At 50.9% G+C, this 18,644-nt stretch overlaps 1 protein-coding gene across 10 annotated transcripts in view; it reads left to right on the top strand.

Moving 5' to 3' along the window:
• Hivep3 (HIVEP zinc finger 3) overlaps positions 1–18,644 on the top strand; it is a 428,230-nt gene that overhangs the window by 321,984 nt on the left and 87,602 nt on the right. Inside the window, exon 1 of one of the 10 annotated variants that reach the window (XM_052717851.1) lies at positions 1,126–1,239. The exons of 8 other annotated variants lie outside the window; for them this stretch is intronic. The gene's annotated coding sequence lies outside the window, so the exon portion shown is untranslated. Of the gene's footprint in view, positions 1–1,125; positions 1,240–18,644 lie in introns of those variants that run through there. One more of the 10 variants, XM_052717854.1, reaches the window with a different exon arrangement.

The following is an 18,644-nucleotide window of genomic DNA, read 5'->3' as shown; positions in this document are numbered from 1 at the left end:
GAGCAAGTCCTGGTCAGCATGCTGGACAGAGGTGGATCCAGACATGTGCATGATCCAGACAGTGTGGCCTCTTTATAGTCTGGCTGCTCCTAGTCCTCATAACCTCTTCCTGAGGCTGTTCCGGGCCAGACAAGCTAAGCCTGGAGTCAGCCAAGCCAGGGCAGCCCACACCCAACACCCGTGGGGTCTGAGCCGCAACACAGACACCTGTAGACTGCAGACAGGGCTGAAGTCTCAAGGCCACAGTTTTTGCACTGGCTGGTAGGGCCAGAGGTGGGGGTGGGGGGACTGCCTCAAATACATTCCCAACGAGGACCAAAGAGAGGCAGGTCTGGTCCTGGGATACAGAAGTTTCTGATAAGGTCTGACCATTGGGAAGCCTCCCGGGGTGACTCCCACCCTCACCCGGTCAGAGCCCAGGGAGGCCCGGTTCTCCGCTCCCAGGACTCATTAAAGCTGATTCCCACGTGGGAATGCACGGGTTTCCCGGATAGGGCTAGCACCTGGGAGGAAGACTACTGGCAGAGCTCACTTCGGAGAAGGCGATGGGCGCCCTCCGGGCCCTGTGAGACCAAGGCGTGGCACCCAGCGACAGGGCCCCCGGCAGCGGTCACCGGGGCTTCCCTGCTTGTCCTCTCTGGAGAGCCTGAGAGGAAATGACAGCGCGGGAGCCAGGGCGGGCGCGGAGGGAGGGGCGGCGCCCGCAGTGACACGGCCTGTCACAGTGGAGGCAACCTAGCAGACCCTCCTAGCGACGGCTGGAGCCGGGGATTCCCCAGCCGCAGAGCCCCTGCCTCGGCTGCCACGCGCCGCGCCGGGCTACTCCATGACCCTGGCTGCCTGGGTATCCCGGAGCAGCTGGTGGCCGGGCTGTGCTCGCCTCGGGCAGACAGTGGGGTCCCCGGGCTTGGCAACAGGAAACTCTGGGTAGAGAATGGAAAGAAGTGGGTGGTCCGGCCCCTGCGACTTCCCCTGACATCACTGCCCAAATAAGGAGCTTCCCAGCGGCCGCGGGGCGGCCCGGAGCCGCGCCCGCCCCGCGCCCACCCCGCGCCGCGTGGGCCGCCAGCGAGCGCCCAGGGCACCGCCGGGCGGAGCCGAGCCGGGCGGAGCCGAGCGCGCGGGCGCTGCCGAGCCGCCGGAGGCCGGGCGCGCAGCCCGGCGCAGCCCAGCGCAGCTAGCCCGGCGCGGCGCAGCACAGCGCAGCCAGCCCGAGGCGCCGAGCCCAGCCGACCGCAGGTAAGCACCGAGCGCCGAGCGCCCCGCAGGATCGCGGCCACAGCGGGTGGGCGCGACGTTCCCAGCTTCCCGATCCTTTGGGTGCGAGCGGCCCGGGCTCTGCGCCGGTGCACGCGCCCTGCGCTCGCTTTTCCCCAACGCTACTTCTGTCATCATCCTAGGGTGACGAGCGTTCCCGCGTCCGCACACCGCCGCGGTGCGCAGCCCCATTCGCCCTCAGGTGCGCAGCCTCCGGGGTCCTGCGCTGATCCTCTCCCCTTTGCAGGGACCCATGGCGGGTCCACACACCTCTGGGAACTAACTGCTCAATGTGTTTGGTCTCTCTGGCCACGTTTTCTGCTGGAGGCCTCATCAGTTTCAGACTGTCAGAGCCCACAGCCTTTGCTCATTGCGCGCTCACTGTTAGAGAGTGAAAGTAGCCTTGCTCTGGTTCTTCCTTCCTCCTGGCAGAATGGCACCTGGCTCAGAGGGTGGGTGGTGGTACATGGGGGTCCATACCTGCAGTGGTAGGGAATGTGTTGCCATTGGCAAGGAGCTCTCAGGCCTCACAGACTGGTGTTCCAGAGCCCTGCTCCATGGGCGTTTCTGAGAGCACCCAACCCTACCCACTTTGGCATTAGCAGGGTGCTTGGGTTTGGGATAGGACGGTGGTGGCTGCAGAACAGGTGCGGTGGTATCAGCCTTGAGTTCTTACAGGGGCTTTGCATAGTGACCACAATTGCTCGCCTATAAAATGTAATGTATTCATAGACAGTTTGATGAAGACCACAGAGGAGAGCAGGTAGAGTCAGTAGTTCAAGTGACTGGTCCACCTCAGTGACTCACCCAGATCAGAGTGGTCTGAACTTCATTCATTTGTGCTCTTATCATCTGGAAAATGGGGGTGAGTGCCCCCCAGGGAGAACTGAGGGTCTGCAAGTTACATTGTTTTGTAACTGTGAAGTTCTGTGCACGTGCTGGCTCTAGTGGTTTGAATGATTTGTGGGCAGGCATTTGCCACGGCTCTGCTCTGTGACCTAGAACACCATTTCTGCCCTATCATTTGTACAGAAGCAGGCATTAACAAGTGTTCTTTGTGTTGGCTAGCAGATTTCCCAGTGTGTTCCATGGAACGTTAGCTCTGAAGTCTGTTCTACAAGTAAAGGTTTCCCTGTTTAAGTAAGCCTGGCAGTTTCTGCAAGCTCTTTATTACCCATCTGGCCAATTACAATTCATATTGTCAAATTAAAGGCTCTGAAAAGTCCTGCAATACAAGAACCTGTTTAACATTGTCAAATCCAGCCTTTCTCTTGTTGGCTCTTTTCAAGTTACATAGGCTCACTCTGGGGAGAAACAGCTTCACAGGCTTCTCGTAGAGCTGATGTGGTGCCCATACAGTTGCAAACCGTCAGCTGAGTTCTAATGCCCTTTTTGGTGGAGGACAGGCAGAAGCTCAGCCACAAGTGGCTAGCCAAACCGTGGCCTGAGATCACCCAGCAGTGACCAAATCCATTGAGCAGTTCCCAGAGACCATTAACCAACTGTCAGAAAACTGAGGATGGAGACCAGCACCCAGAGTCCCATTCAGTGCTCTCATATAACTGAATTACATGCCGAAGTGAGGAAATTCTCTTCTGGAACCATCCTTGCTGCTTTATGTGGGCTCCTATAGAGCATGCTGGGAAAACATATCGGTTTACATGATTGATTATTGGATGAGCTATTGATCAAGTACCTACTGTGCAATATTTGTAAAGGGTGTAAAGTTCAAACAGTCGCACAAGCTGGGGTGACAGTGAACTCCATGATGAACATCTCTTTCTCACACATGCCTGTGTACTGCTTCACATTCAAATGCCCACTTCTATACATAGACCACTGTAGATGTGGATCTCTCTCTCTCTCTCTCTCTCTCTCTCTCTCTCTCTCTCTCTCTCTCTCTCTCTCTCTCACACACACACACACACACACACACACACACACACACACACACACCATGCTGTCCACTCATCCTCACATCTTCACACTCACTCCTACATACTCCACACTGTATACTTGTTCACACTCACACATCCGCTTCTGCACCCACGTCCTCCCTTATGCGCACACACACACACACACACACACACACACACACACACACACACACATCTCCATCCTGTTGTGCTCCAGCCTGTGGCCAAGAGTCATTCATCAGAAAACTCCCTTGTCCCAATGTCCCCAGAGTTGGCAGAATGCCTGCACCTGCTCCCCAAGATGCATCCTGATTGAGGGGGAAACCCTCTCCGGGCTAAGCCAATGCCTGGTGTTCTCAGGATCTCCCACTTTCTTTCATTTCCTGCCATATTTGTTCATATTGTTTCACTGCTATTTGGTCACATGGAAAGGGATATCACAGCTCTGGGGAGTGCTATCTTATTTGTTTTAATTGACTGTCAAAACACTGAGGTGGTAAGGACCCCACCACTTAGCAGAATGGGCACAGAAGAGAGGGAGAGCGTGAGTGTCCCTGGCGGCAAGGATGGCTGTGACCCAGACCAGCATCCCAAGGGAGGCACTGTTTGCCCAGGGCTTGGTGGGTCCTAGGCAGTCATCTAGAGATTCCAGCTGTAAAAATGGTTCACTCCCTTTGTCTCGGGAGCCTGCTTTCGGTGGGAAGAAAGATGATGAGTACCAGAGGGCAAGATCAAGCTACACGGCTCTGATGCCCACGTGGAGACAGGCAGCCGAGGGACATTGGGAGCCAAAGGAAGAAAGTACAAAAGTGAGACTTGGGGCTTCAGGAATTCTCAGGTGTGACACTGGCCCTGGGCCCTAAGCATATGAAGCAGCATGTAAAGAGTTGGGGAAAACCACCAGGCAGAGAAGCAACAGGTTAAGGCCCTGCAGCCAGAGGGGGCCAGGCTAAGGGACACCAAGAGGACCCAGGCAGCTAACCACGGCTCATGGATTCCCGGCCAGCATCCTCTGGGGGAGCCTGCTGCTCTGTCTAAGGCCTAATTACCATCTTGGCTCCCTTACTGAGGCTCTGAACAGCAAGCGTCCTGTGTTTGGAGACCAGGCTGCCTCTGCTCTCTCAGAGGACTGGCCCCTCTATCTGTCCCACCCCACCCCAGTCAAGCCAAGAGGGTAGCCCTCCTGGGGTACTTCCCTGCCATCCCACTGCAGAATCCTGTGATCTGTGTGCAGGCGATTAGAGGCAGTTCAGGTGGTCCATCTGGATGGATGGTGGATTGGTTGTGCTGCTTCCATTATTAATAACCATGATGTCATGCATCTGTGCGGCTCTTGATCGGCTGCAGAGCACTCGCTCCTATTATCCCCTGCGTCCTGTGGGCTGATCTGCCAAAGAGGGAGGGCTCGGGAGGAGAGCTCGGACATTGCCACACACTGTTGCTGCTGCAGGCTTGCCCAGACCACCTCATGGGCCTGCGCCTCTCTTTCCTCACCTGCAAAGCCAGTTCTGGAGAACCGAGCTCCCGAGGTCCTTGGTGGGGTGAAGTGAGAGTGGCATCGCACGTCAAGGGCCTGGCACAGAGGAGGCACTTAGCCACTGCTTGTCCTCATCGTCCAGGCAAGGAAGTCAGTGTTAAGCAGGACTGTGACTTTCCTATCTTTCTGTGACTGCAGTCTGCCTATCTTAGGACTTTCAGTCACATTTTAAAACACATTTACTTGTGTGTATGCATGTCTATGTGGAGGTCAGGGGACAATTTGAAGGAGTCAGTTCCCTCCTCCCACCATGTAGGTCCTGGGGATCAAACTCGGGTCCTCAGGGTTGGCAGGTTTGCCCACTTAGCCATCTCCTCAGCACGTAGTAGGCTTTTTATACACGCCCCGTCGAGTTGATTTGCCTACAGTTCCACAGCAAGTTCAGAACAGAGAGAAGGTTCAAACCTAGGACTTTGGTCCCAAAGTTCTTTAAAATCACACTGGATGAGAATGAAGACCGTCATTGTGATTAATCAAAATGAGACTCCCCCGTGCCTTTGTGGAGAATCTCTAAATTGGAAGGTCTCTGGAATTCTGAGGTGTGATAATCTCTGTGAATCTATGAGCAGATTTCATAAGAAGCATTTGGAATCTTCCAGAAGAGGGTGTAGATGTGAGAAGAAGATCTGAGTAATCATTTAACTAAGGAGACTGTGGCTGTCATCCGAGGGTCTTTAACTACAATGTCCCAAATTCTGTCCCCTGTGTCTGGTGTGGAGACCCTGGTGATGTGTCTGGTAACACGGAGCTGGCCCTGGTGCTACATGCCCCACCAAGGCAGAGAAGCCCAGAGCACTGATGCCCAGGAGGCCGATGTACTTTCTATCTGTTTCCCGTCCCCACTCAGCCCTAGCTGGGGCTCCAACACACTTGTTCCAGGCCCACAGCAGCAGCATGATCACATACGAGCTGTGGAGTAGTACAGACCCAGGTACACACCTTCTGTATCCTCACCGGGACCTTGACCATGTGCCTGTCCCTCTCTTGAACCTCAGCTTCTGCTTCTTTAGGAGGGAGTACTCACCCTGAGCTGCAGGGCAAGGTCATCCCTGCTATGCCAAATACATAGGAGAAGCAGTTTGAAGAAGGAAGGGATGGCAGGAGCTTGCTCACATCCAGGCGAATCAGGACACAGAGAGAGGTGTGACTGCTGGAGTGCAGCTCAATTTCCTTTTCTCCTTTTCATTCAGGCTGGGGCTCAGCCCGGGGGTGGTGCCACCCACATTCAGGGTGGGTCTCCCCTCCTCAATTAATCCTCTCTGGAAACACCCACACACACAGAGGTGTGTCTCCTAGGTGATTCCAAATCCAGTCAAGTTGCCAATGAAGTTCAACCACAACCATCATGTGGATTCCAGAGGTCACACCCCATACCCTGCCACCACCACACTCAGATATGTTACTAAGCACCCAAACAGTAAACCAGGACATCCCCACTGTTGTGAGAACTTAATGAGTGACACTCGAGAAACTGAAGTCTTTGTGTGTTAGCTGCTGCACAAGGGCTTGCTCTAAACAGCAGCCTTGGGAGGAAGATACATATCAGGACAGGATCCCAGTCTTTGGGTGAAAGACTCATCAGCTCGCTTGTCTTCCTCACCCTTGACCTCCCGTGGCTCTGCTACATGCTGAGGACCAAAGTGCCCACACCACTTCCCTTGTTTGATGACCATCAGTGGCCCAGGGAGTGAGGGGAGTCTGGGGGGCCCATGCTGAGTTTAGACTCTGGTCTCCTGGCCCTGAGGCAAGAAAATGGAACAAGGTAAACACCCGGTGTGTGGCGCTTCCACCTCCCTCTGCCAGTCATGAACTTATTTTCAGGGTGGGAGTGGGGGTGGGGGTTGAGTTCTTCTGTGGGCTCAGATCTGAGTTAAGTACGAGGAGAAAGCCTGTATTCTCTAGGAACTCAAGTTGAGGAAATCCATGCCTTTCATGGCCCCAGGTACTGTTCCTCTCCAGGCCTCAACTTACTCATCTCTAGAATGGGATCTCACAGGTGACCTCACTCACAGGACTCGACTTCGCCGGCACTGTCCATAGCCTCTGACAGGGAGAATGGGGGCTTACCTACCTGGAGGAGTGACACACTGAGACTAGCTCTGTCACTGGGGGATCCGCTGTGTTTAAGAGCTGTTTCTTTTTGCTTACGTAAACTCTGGTTGTGACCCCTTATTGCCGGGCACTGGGAAGGCTGGGTGAAGAGGCAGTGTAATGTGCTGGTTCCCAGCCACAGCTCTTTGCATTCTGCCTGCCTCAGAGCCCTGTGCCCCTGCAGGCTGGCTGCTCTTCTAGGGGGGTGATCTTCATCCATCACCACCCAACTTCAAGTACCCCAGGCCGGTCAGGTGCCGGCAGTCAGACTGGAGCTCAAGGGCATACCGCCTGTCCTTTGATGAAAGGTGAACTTGGAAAACTCTATTGCTGCTCAACATTATTGCTGCTTTGTAAGGAATCTTGGAGTCAGAAGGTCTCTGGGGCTCGGAGGCATGGTATTTTCTCTGTGAAGCCTTGAGCAGATTTCATGGGAAGCCTTTGGAACCTTCCAGACACGGAGGACGGAACTTATACTGTTGAAAGCCATTCCTTCCAACACTCAGTTCATTTCTCACATCTGCACCCTTTTCTGGAAGTCCAAATGTGAAGAAGTCGGGGCCAGGCTGCATCCTGGGCTGTTAGTGGACTTGCTGTGAAGCTGCTGCTGCGTGCCCTTTGCATCCCCCTTTCCTCTCCGAAGCTCAGTGCCCTCATCTGCAGCACCCCCATCCCCATGCAGCCCCTCAGGGTTCCTTCTGCCTGAGCAGTCCATGGTTTTTGATGCTGATGTGCTCTTGGGAGGGGCTCCAGTGAAGGAGAGGATGGGCTGTGGGGAGTTCTCCCAACTCCTGCTTGGACTGAGGAGACAGGCCAGCAGACAGGCCCTAGATGAGGAAGACACTGTGGTCTCTGATTGGCAGAGCTGCTTGGGATAGCAGAGGCTGAGGAAGGACAGTAATGTCATGGAATTACAGTGCCCTTTCATTTTTCTAAAAGAAACTGCAAAATGTCCCAGGTTCCAAAACAGTGTATCTCTTATGTGAACTCAAACAGGATAGTTAGAGGAGGGGAAGCCTGTGTTCAGGTGATCAGTCTGGAGCCTGGGGGCTGTCAACTCAAACTGAGACACCCATCGTCTGAGGTCCTGTGTCTGCTCAGCACTTCTAGGTAGTGGCAGGTGCTGTCCTAGGCACAGGTGACTCTCTGTGTTCTCCTAGAACTTATCAACCAGGAACAAGCGAACATGGGATGGTGTAACTTAACAGGTCAAGCAGGGTAAGAGGCCCACATCAAATCACAGCAAGCATGAAGGAGGATCTCAGGGGCAGGGTGTTCCCAGGCCTTTTCATGAGGGAGGCCAGGGAAGACTGCAGATGGGATGGCATGTGAGCATAGACCTGCAGGAGCATAAATCCGACAGGCTAATTCCAGGGGCATTTCTCTTTTCTGTGGAGTACACAGAGACATATGGAATATCTTGGACAAAACTGACCTAGGGCAGCTCCAGAAGATAGCTCAGACTGTGACCTGTCTTGCTTTGGAAACAGGACATGAAGTCTCCTTACTGACAACCATTACAGTAGTGTAGCTTGAGTTTTCCTGCCTGGCCCACAGTCAGGACAAATCTCTCTCACCCGCCAGTCCCACAGCCACTCAGACCCAACCAAGTAAACACAGAGACTTATATTGGTTACAAACTGTATGGCCGTGGCAGGCTTCTTGCTAACTGTTCTTACAGCTTAAATTAATCCATTTCTATAAATCTATACCTTGCCACATGGCTCGTGGTTTACCAGCATCTTCACATGCTGTTTCTCATCGTGGCGGCTGGCAGTGTCTCTCTGACTCAGCCTTCCACATCCCAGCTTTATTCTCCTCCTTGTCCCGCCTATACTTTCTGCCTAGCCAATGGCCAATCAGTGTTTTATTTATTGACCAATCAGCAACACATTTGCCAAACAGAACATCCCACAGCACAGTAGCATTGGTAATTCCAACCCAGCAGCCACTGGATTGAACTGTGAGACTGTAAGTGCCTGTCCACATTGACTGTTTCCCTCAGGCCTCCAGCGAGGCAGATAGATCATTGCTACTCTGAACATAGAGGTTCAGCTGTGGATGAGAAGTGATGAGCTCAGGGCCAGGTCATGTTGAGAAGCAGAGCGGACCCCAAGACAGAATGTACTGCCCATGGGTTGCTGCTCCCTGCAGGGTGACTGAAACCCCACCTTCACATCTGTCTCATGCCACTCTGTATGGAACAGTAGCACTAAGCCCAGAGACTAAGGACACATGGTGACTAAATACCTAGGGCTGCCCCGGATTGGGTCTTGGGACAGAAAAGGGGCCTTGGTGGGAAGCTGAAATAAAAGAAAATCTGCAGCTCAGCCGCTACTCACACTGATACCAGTGTCTTCATTTTGACAAGCACATCGTGTTATGTAAGATGTGAACTCTAAAGGAAACTGGGTGGAAAATATTGAGGTTGTGTTCAAACAGTCACAGATTTCTCCAGTGAAAAGTTGACTTATCCGTGACTAAATGGAGAGATAACTCAATGCATGGAGCCCTTGTTGCACAAGGGTGAGGCCCAGAACCCATGTAAAAGCCAGGCAGGTGTGGGGGGCCTGTTTGTAATCCCAGAACCTGGGAGCTGGAGACAGGTGATCCCCAAGAGCAAGCTGACTAGATAGATTATCTAAAAGGGTGAACCCTAGGTTCAGCAAGAGATCTTGACAAAATAGAGAACAATTGAAGATGTCCAATGTCAACCTGGCCTCAACACACACATGCATTCATGTGTGTGTGCACCTGTACACAGGTGGTCCCATACTCATGCAAAAATAATACACATATATGCACTACACAAATACACAGTGGAAGGAGGATGAATGAATGAATGAATCTGCATACACTCCCACCACCTGGCCTTCCAGAGTTACTCGGGGAAGTCATGAAAGGCCCTTAAGTACTAGACTCTCTGGCTTTGCTGGCCACCCCAGCATGCCACAGAGAATGGCCCGGGGGAAGCACAATGAGAACCCAGACTCAGGGCCAGGGCCACCAAGGTAAAGGCACACTGAGATGCCTCCCTGGGAAGTGGCCCCAGGGATGTCCAATTCGCCATTTAACCCACCTTTCCAGTTGTCCTGAGTCTGACATGTGTATCTGGTGCCAGTTCACCAGCTTGTTTGCCAGCTGCTGTGATCAACAGTGGACATCTGGTGTTATGGCACAGCTGTGTCTGGTGAGCAAGCTGCAGGGGCCGACCGTGAAGCAGAAGGAAGCACAGACTAGGGAGAGAAGGTGGGGGCCAGGTAATCCAATTCACTTTGGTGCTGGAAAACACTTAGGCCTGTGTAGTTTTTGTTGTTGTTTTGTTTTTTACTCTTTGGGGCCTGCCACCCACCTCCCAAATAAATACACAGAGACTTACTCTTACTTGTGAATGCCCGGCCTTAGCTTGGCTGGTTTCTAGCCAGCTTTTCTAACTTAAAGTATCCCATTTCTCTTTAACTATGCTTTGCCTCTAGGCCTTTTACCTTTCTTTATTCTATCTATCTTTCTTTCTTGCTCTATGGCTGGCTGGGTGGCTGGCCCCTGGCGTCCTCCTCTCCTCCTTTTCTCACCCCTGGCTCTTCTCTAGCTTTCTCCTCCTATTTATTCTCTTTGCCTGGCAGCCCCGCCTATCCCTTTCCTGCCTAACCATTGGCTGTTCAGCTCTTTATTAGACCAATTAGGTGTTTTAAGCAGGCAAAGTAACACAGCTTTACAAAGTTAAACAAATGCAACATAAAAGAATGCAACACATCTTTGCATCATTAAACAAATATTCACAGTATAAACAAATGTAACACATCTAAACTAACATTCCACAGCAGGGAATATTAGGGAGGGGTTTCCATGGAATAGAGGAAAGAGACTAAGGTGTAGCAGTTCCAAGGTCTGGGACCTGATTTGCCATCTGCAAAACAGGTAACTTGGCTCAGGTGAGTCTCTGGGACTCACCTGATGAAAACCACTGAGCATGGTGCAATTTCCACCTCTCCCTAACTGTTGGTCCATACAGTTTGTCTTAGGGTTTCTATTGCTGTGAAGAGACACCATGACCACAGCAACTCTTATAAAGGAAAACATTTAATTGGGGGTTGGCTTACAGGTTCAGAAGTTTAGTCAATTTTTATCATGGTGGGAAACATGGTAGCACACAGGCAGACGTGGTGCTGGAGAAGTAGTTGAGAGTTCTACATCTGGATCAACAGGCAGCAGGAAGAGTGAGCCACTGGGCCTGGCTTGAGCTTCTGAAACCTCAAAGCCCACACCCAATGACATACTTCCTCCAACAAGGCCACACCTACTCCAACAAGACCACACCTTCTAATAGTACCACTTCCTATGAACCTATGGGGCCATTTTCACTCAAACCACCATACTGACTAAGTCTCTCTGGGTCAGAACTAATTGTACATACCCTGGCCTTGGCATATGGACATCTGTGGTGAGATATCAGTGAAGCAGAAGATGCTCAGGTGAGCAGGCAGTCATCTCCATAGCTCTCCTAGACAGTATTTAGAGTTGAAAAGGGATGGGATCTTTGGTTTGTTGCTGATGTTGGTTGTTGGGTTGTTTTTAGTTAGCATCTCATGTAGACCAGGTTGACCTTAAACTCACTATTTGGCCAAGGACAACCTTGAACTTCTGATGCTCCTGCTTCAACCTCCTAGGTGTTGGGATTACAGGTGTGTGCCATCATGACTAGTTTATTAGGTGCTAGGGGTCAAACCCAGGACTTTGTGCATGCTACTCAAGTTTTGTTAATCTTAGTGCTTAATCAAGTTCTAATATTGTGAAATAAAAAAGGCCAGCATTTCTCATGGTAAGTTTGTAGAACATCTGTCTCAGAGTATACAGATGTTAATAGGAAATAAAAACCCTCTATAGTCAAGCACTTTTGAAAATGTAAAGGTCTTTAAACACAGGACTTCTCAGTGTGTGTAAGCTGCAGGAAGTGTACTGGAAATCAGCCAAAGGGTGTGTGTGGGTGTTGTGTGTGTGTAAGAGTGTGTGCAAGAGTAGGAATCTTGTGTAGCTTTCCAAGATCGACTAATCAGAGGGGTACACGTGTGTACATGTGCACATATGTTTATGCAAGCATATAAGAAGGTGGACTAGAGTTTTGCAGAGATGCATTTTGGAAAATACTGAAGTCATCTAAGGTCAAAGCTAAAAGTGTACTGTGAACATACAGTAACTTTAAAACTTGTTTCTGCCTGTTCGCTTCAGCTTGTCAGTTTCTCACATTTTTCTGATTTTGTTAACTTACTTTCTTTTTTCTCAGAAGGAAAGTGGCAAACAGCATGCAAACGCTCTCTCCCCCCTCCGTGTATGCTGTGCCCTTGGGAATCGTGAGGACTATATGGTGCACATTTGTTGCAGCGAGCATGGCCTAGTCCACAGAACAAATTAGGGTCTGCTCTGTGATCCAGAAACCTATGTGTGATGTTGGTGGTTCGGGGGCTCAAACAAAACAAAACAGAAACCCCCACCTCATTAAGGACCAGAAGCAGCTCTGTGGAAGGTGACTCTTCACAGGGCACTGTCCTAGTACCTGGACACACACAAGCACATGTGTCTGTTGCACTCAGGAGCTGGGTCTCCATCACCCAGTGTGCACTTTGAGGCGGGTGAGAATGATGCCTTTGATTTGATGACGATGTCTCACCAGGCACAGCTTCACCCTAATCTTGCCCGTGCAGTAGTCTGGCTCTTACTCCCATGCATAAACCCTGCCCACCTCCCACCTCCTCCAACATGTCCCCAGGCATGTCCATGTCCCAGGAAGAGGCAGGGTCCCTGTGTAGTTTATGACTTCATCTGGTCAGAAACTGAAGGTCAGCCTCCTTACCTGGCTCAAGAGCTACAGTCTCTTAAAGACCATGTGCAATAGAGGAAGCGATAAGTAACAGAAAGGGGGATTTTCGGGGGGACTTTCTTTATAGGTTAGATTACAGGGGCCGTGGGAAGGCTTGAGAACCAACTAATTTGCAAATGGAAGGATGGACTCAGTTTGTTCCTCAGACTCTGTCCTGCCCTTCATCTGACCATGCATGAACTTGGACAAGTGACCTGAGTCTTTGAACCTCCATTTCCTTGGCCATAGACAAGGACTATGCTGTCACTTGACAGGGCCCTAATTCCATGCTATGACATTGGTGGGAGCCTAGAACAGTGCCTGGTGCACAGGAAGTGGCAAGCTCACAGTTATCACACATGTGACAAGAATTCCAATAACAAAGTAAAACAGCAGCCACATGGAGAGCATTTATAAGCAGACAGCTCACAAGGTGAAGATGGCCCATAAGCACATGTTGCATACTTGAACTAGTAAGCCCAAGGGACTGTGAGTTAAAATGGGATAATTTTGTCTAGAAATAGCAAAAAAAAAAATGTATAATAAAACATAGAGATCAAATGCTTGCAAGGGCCAAGGGGACTTGGAAGGCTCAATTGTCATGAGTGAAAGCTTTAAGTGGGCATACTTGCTTAATCAGGCCAATCCGGCTCCAGAGAGACCCACGTGCAGGGGCCTTTCCTGTGGCATGTTGTATGTCGGAGAACTAGGCCCTCCTGGCTGAGGCAATGCTCAAACATAGTGGTGTAGAATATCTTGTGACCATTATAAAGAAAGATGTGTACCTATGGGGCCAGCACGTGAGGAGAGTCAGGACATACTCCTCACCAGAGGAAGGCTTCCAAGCAATGTGTTTGATACAATCCCTTGCTAACCCAGAAAATGTTCAGGTTTGGGCAGGCTAAGTGTGGCCCTGCATATGTAGAATAGTTTCTGTGCTCATGGAAGCTGCTCAGAAAATACCTGGTCAACCATGAATGGAGTAGGAGCTAGGAGGGTGGAAGGGAGACTTGTCTACTTCCTACATATTCTCTCTCTCTCTCTCTCTCTCTCTCTCTCTCTCTCTCTCTCTCTCTCTCTCTCTCTGTATGTGTGTGCATTTATATATGGGGTTTTTTTTGGTTCTTTTGAGACAGAGTCTCACTCTGTACACTCTGTAGCCTAGGCTGGCCTCAAATCATGGTAATCCCTCAAATCATGGTAATCCTCCTGCCTCTGCCTCCCAAGTTCTGGGATTGTTTGAGTGAGCCACTATGCCTGACTTGTACATGTATTTATTTTGTCTTATGCAGCGCAGGCTGCCTTTTATATCCCTATGTAGCCGAGGATTGCCCTGAATTCCTTTTGTCTTTACTTCCTAAGTGCTGGGATCAGAGACATGGACCACCACGCAAGAACACACATATTTTAAGTGAAGATAATTAAAAAGAAAAACTGAAGAAAAAAAAAGGAAAATCTCTGAGGTAGAGGATTAGTGTGATGAACAGATGAGATAATACATGGTGGATATCACACATGGTACCTGGCACCTTGTAAGTGCCCCATGAAATTCCTCCATGGAGTCTGGGTCAAGCCCCTCCCCCACCCCTGGGTACTTACCTAGTGTTCTCCTGAACTCAGTAAGAACGCAATGGTGAACACAACAGTGTCAGCCCCCTTCGTGCTGTGTCACCCACAAAGTGCCTGCTCCATCTGCCTCTCACCTAGACAGCCTCCGGGGTCCTTTCTTGGCTGTGAAGAGAAGGCTGCCTGCCATCCAGCCACCCCATCCCGCGCGTCATCTAGCCATGCCTCCTTGCAGTATGGGCCCTCTGTCACCCCCACATTCCCAGGGTGAACCTCAGTCATGTGGATCATGTCTGGCTTGTTTCTTTAGTGTTTCTGCTCAAGACCAGGCTCTCCAACCCCCGGGGATGTGGGCTTTCCTGGCCCCCTTCCCCCACCAGCTTCCACCTGGCCCTGATGAATTCCATCATGCCTGCTTAAAATCATTCGACTTCCAATTTGCTAATTTAATTCTAGTCTTACAGAATTTTGGCAACCCTGCCAAGCCGGGTGCCAGATGCAGATTTAATGAGCATATTTTCAGTTCTGTCTTTCCCGTCTCCGTGAAGATGCTGAGGGGAACGGGCTCTGGAGTTGCTCCCAGGAGACTGCTTCTCTGGAACACCCTTTCTTGCCTTTGACCCAGCACCTCAGGGTGTGGCCCTCCCGCCAGGGCTCTCCCCAGCTGACCAGAGAAGTCCTGGAGAAGGAGCCATGGTTGCATCATCTTACCCATCCTAGAAGCCCCAGCCCACTTCCCAGCATTTGGGCTTCACAGGAAATGTATTTGGAGAAAATTGCTTATTTCCTCCGGCCCATGTCTTCCTGTAGCCATGTGTAGCTCAACAGATGTTTGCAGATGGGTGATTTTAGCAAACACACATTGAGTGCTTTCTAGCGTGGTCCACCCATAGCCTACATGGGGGACTGTGCCCCACAGTGTCAGGCTCAGACCATTCATACTGGTCACCTCATTTGAACTCATACCCTCTCCTTATAGGAAACATTTTTATCCCCAGAGTAAGACTCAGAGAAGTCAGGTGGGGCGGTTCAAGGCCACAGAGTGGTGAGCGGCAGAAGTGGTACTCTGTTTGAGACTTTTGATTCTAAGTATAGAGCTCTTTCCATTGACCAGGAGCAGTGACTCGGGGCCTGGCACTGCCCCCTGTGATCCCACGGTCACTGCTCATGGCTGGTCAGAGCAGGTCCGTGTCTTGTCATACTACATACACAGATGCTCCTGCTGCCCCACGCAGATGTCCTCAGGGTGCAGACAAGGTCATGGAGCCTGAGTGTGTGAGCTGCAGACACCAAGTATGCAGCACTTAGAAGGGCATCTCCCAGGAGACACAGCACCCTGGAATCTAAGCTGCAGCAAGAAGGGTTAAGCGGGGCTCCACATGTAGTTTTGCCAGAGGAGGGGCAGTTGGGGGGCTCACAAGGAAAGCCTGGCCTTAGGGCAATTCTGTTCTATTTCTGAGCCTTGGCCTTGCACAAGCGTGAGGCTGAAGTTGACTTCAGTCAGCGTCTGCTGATGTTTTAGGTAGTGCAACCATCTCCCAGACCCTCAGCTACTTTTTTTTAACCCAAATAAAAGGATACACTGAATTCCCATCATATGACAAAGAGACAGAACTGAAGGTATCTCGAATAGCCTATGGCTTTGCAGGGAGCAAATTGAAAATGTTTCATTGGCATCTATCATTGATCAGTGTGTCTCCTTCCGCACAGGCCTCCAGGGTGACCTGTAGCTACAGCCTTGGGGCTTTACAGCCTGGAGAAGGCTGGCCTTAAGTGGCTGTGTGACCTGACTCTTTCTCTGTTCTCCATTTCTGTCTTAGTTCTCTCAGGTAAGGACCAGGAGCCAGTGCAGAGTGCCTTAGAACAAGCTCAGCTCAGAGGATGAACGTCCCTGTCCTTGATGGAGCCAGATGTGAGGTGTCAGAAATTAAACAATGGTGGGGTGCTCCTGGGGCCATGGAGAACAGTACTGCATGAGTGCTCAACCTCACTACAGGAGACTCTGGGTCTCAGGAGCTCTTGGGAAGAATCTGGGAGGAGGAAGAGTTTGCTGAAATTTGCAGACAAACTTCCCAGGACTGGGAGAAAGAGAGGATGGGTACAGGGCAGAGGTAGAGGTGGAAATCCACTGGGAGAACAGGCCACAGTGGAGGCTGCTCTTTGTGAGTCCCAGGTGCTAGCCCAGGCCCATCCCCAGACCTTAGAGTTGGGCCCAAGATCAGAATGCCAGATCCCAGTGGCTGGCAGCAAGAAGGTAGAGAAGAAACAGTTGGGACCTGGTAGGGAAGTGCAGCTAGGGAGGAGACTCCACCCTGCAGCCTGATCTTTGCATCAGTACCAATCACTGCCCTTGCATCTCTCCCTGGAGCCAGGCTACAGAGGACTGTTTCCCAAGCCTGGGAGAGGGCCTCCAGTGGGACCTTCTCACATGCGGCAGAGGGAGGAGTGAGTAGGGAGGCAAGGGATGGGCAGGGGATGCTTTTCGTCTCATTGGAGTTATTTCTGGCTCTGCTCTGGCTCCTGCAGTCTCTGTGGAAACTGCCTGTGCCCAGCTCAGTGTGGAAACATGGTGAGGTTTGAAAGGATGGTGTGTGCTGAGTAGACAGCAGGGAAGCCATGGCTGCTGCTGCACACTGACAGTGTGTGTGTGTGTGTGTGTGTGTGTGTGTGTGTGTGTGTGTGTGTGTGCAAAGTGTTTCTGTTCTGGACCTCAGAACACACACACACACACACACACACACACACACACACACACACACACACACACCCCTGTTGTCTCCCGCCCACAACCTGCCCACTCTCTCGCTGGCTCATCCTGGGATGCCTTCCCCTTGAGCTCTCTCATGTTGGCTAGGAGTCAAGACTGCCCCCCCTCTGTGAAAAGATGTCTACACCATATCCCATAGACTTATAAGTTGGTTATACCAAAGGGGAGTTAAGCTGGAAATCAGCTGTGAAATACTGATTATCCGGGATTACCTATGAGAACTGGTTTGATCAAATAAGTCCTTTAAATATATGCATTAAATTATGATTTTAATTATATAAATATATAGGTTATCATATGATATTCAGATGTGGTAGACCAAGGCCTATAGGTAGCCTCTGGGGGATACAAAGTGTGAGAGACTCCTTTGGCCATTGGTGGTTTTGAGGGTGATGTGAACCAAGATAAGAGGGAGTTTTCTACAAGCTGTAAGATATGAAGAAACACATTCTACACTGGAAATTCTAGAAAGGAACAAGGGCCTGATGACACCTTAATTTTAGGTACAGTGACTTGTGTTTTGTATTACAACCTCCCGAAGCCTTGGGTCGTGTTAACATGTATCAATCCATTAGGCTGTCTTACCCTAGCAACTCCTAGAACTCAAGTGACAAGGACCCGAGACTGTGATGAGGAGAGAGTCTTCTTGTGCCCAGGACAAAGTTGTGGGTGTGTTTGCTTGCTTTGGGAGGGGGCAGGTCTGATCTTTTCCCAGGATCTCACTCTTGGGCACACGTCCTCTTGGTGAGCATGCAGCCCTTTAGAACCCTGGCAGGTACTGCTGCAAACACACAGTACAGACATCCACTCCTTGCCCCACTTCCCAGCTCTATCCTGTCCTTTCTTGGTCACTTGTGGGTGCCATTGCTGGCTGACACCTGTTGTGACCCAGATGTGTGTTTGTGGGCAGATGTGCATATACAACCTGCACACAGGCTGCCTTGGCTACCTTCGTAAGTCCTTGCCTCCTTCCTCCTTGGCAGCTCCTCATCTTCAAAGTCCAGGAGCTGTAACTCAACTTCCAACAGTGGTGTGTGGCACTTGTGCTGCCTGAGGGCCTCTGGCCATACCTTGTTGGATACTTCTCTTACACCCAGGTTCTGGTGGAAGCTGGAAACACGAACCCCAAGGTCTGGTAACAGGCAAGGTTGGGGGGAATGGGCACAGAATTGAGCGACGTATTCTATTCTCAGGCCATGCAAATCTGGCACACAAAGTCTGGTCCACATTCCTGTTTTATAGATGAGGAAACTGAGGTCCAGAACAGAAAAGCTTTGCTCAATGGCCCTGGAGGAGCAGCGAGAGATCTGGTACCAGGGCACAGGTGTGACCGCAGGGGGCAGACTCACTGTCTTTCTGATCCAGTGCCTGGGTGAGTGGCTGAGTGAGTTTATTAAGCAACTCAAATTTATTGAGCATCTATTCCTGTTAATACTGTGTTAGGAGCAGGGCTATGGCTTAGGAATGAGAAAACAGGACCTGGCCCTCCCCTGAGGTTTTTTTTAATTCTGTGGAGAGAATGAGTAATTATATAGCAATTGAATTACAGTGGGGGTAAACGCTGTGCCGAGGACAGTCAGAAGCCATCGGTTGTGAATGGTTGTGCAGACTGGGCACCAAGCAGTTGCATGTGAGGCAGCCATGGAGGACGCCATA

This window comes from Peromyscus californicus, unplaced genomic scaffold (genome assembly GCF_007827085.1).
Source record: "Peromyscus californicus insignis strain IS unplaced genomic scaffold, ASM782708v3 Scaffold_5__1_contigs__length_169319896, whole genome shotgun sequence".
Classification (NCBI taxonomy): domain Eukaryota; kingdom Metazoa; phylum Chordata; class Mammalia; order Rodentia; family Cricetidae; genus Peromyscus; species Peromyscus californicus.
This window is presented reverse-complemented; position numbering and strand designations above follow the sequence as displayed.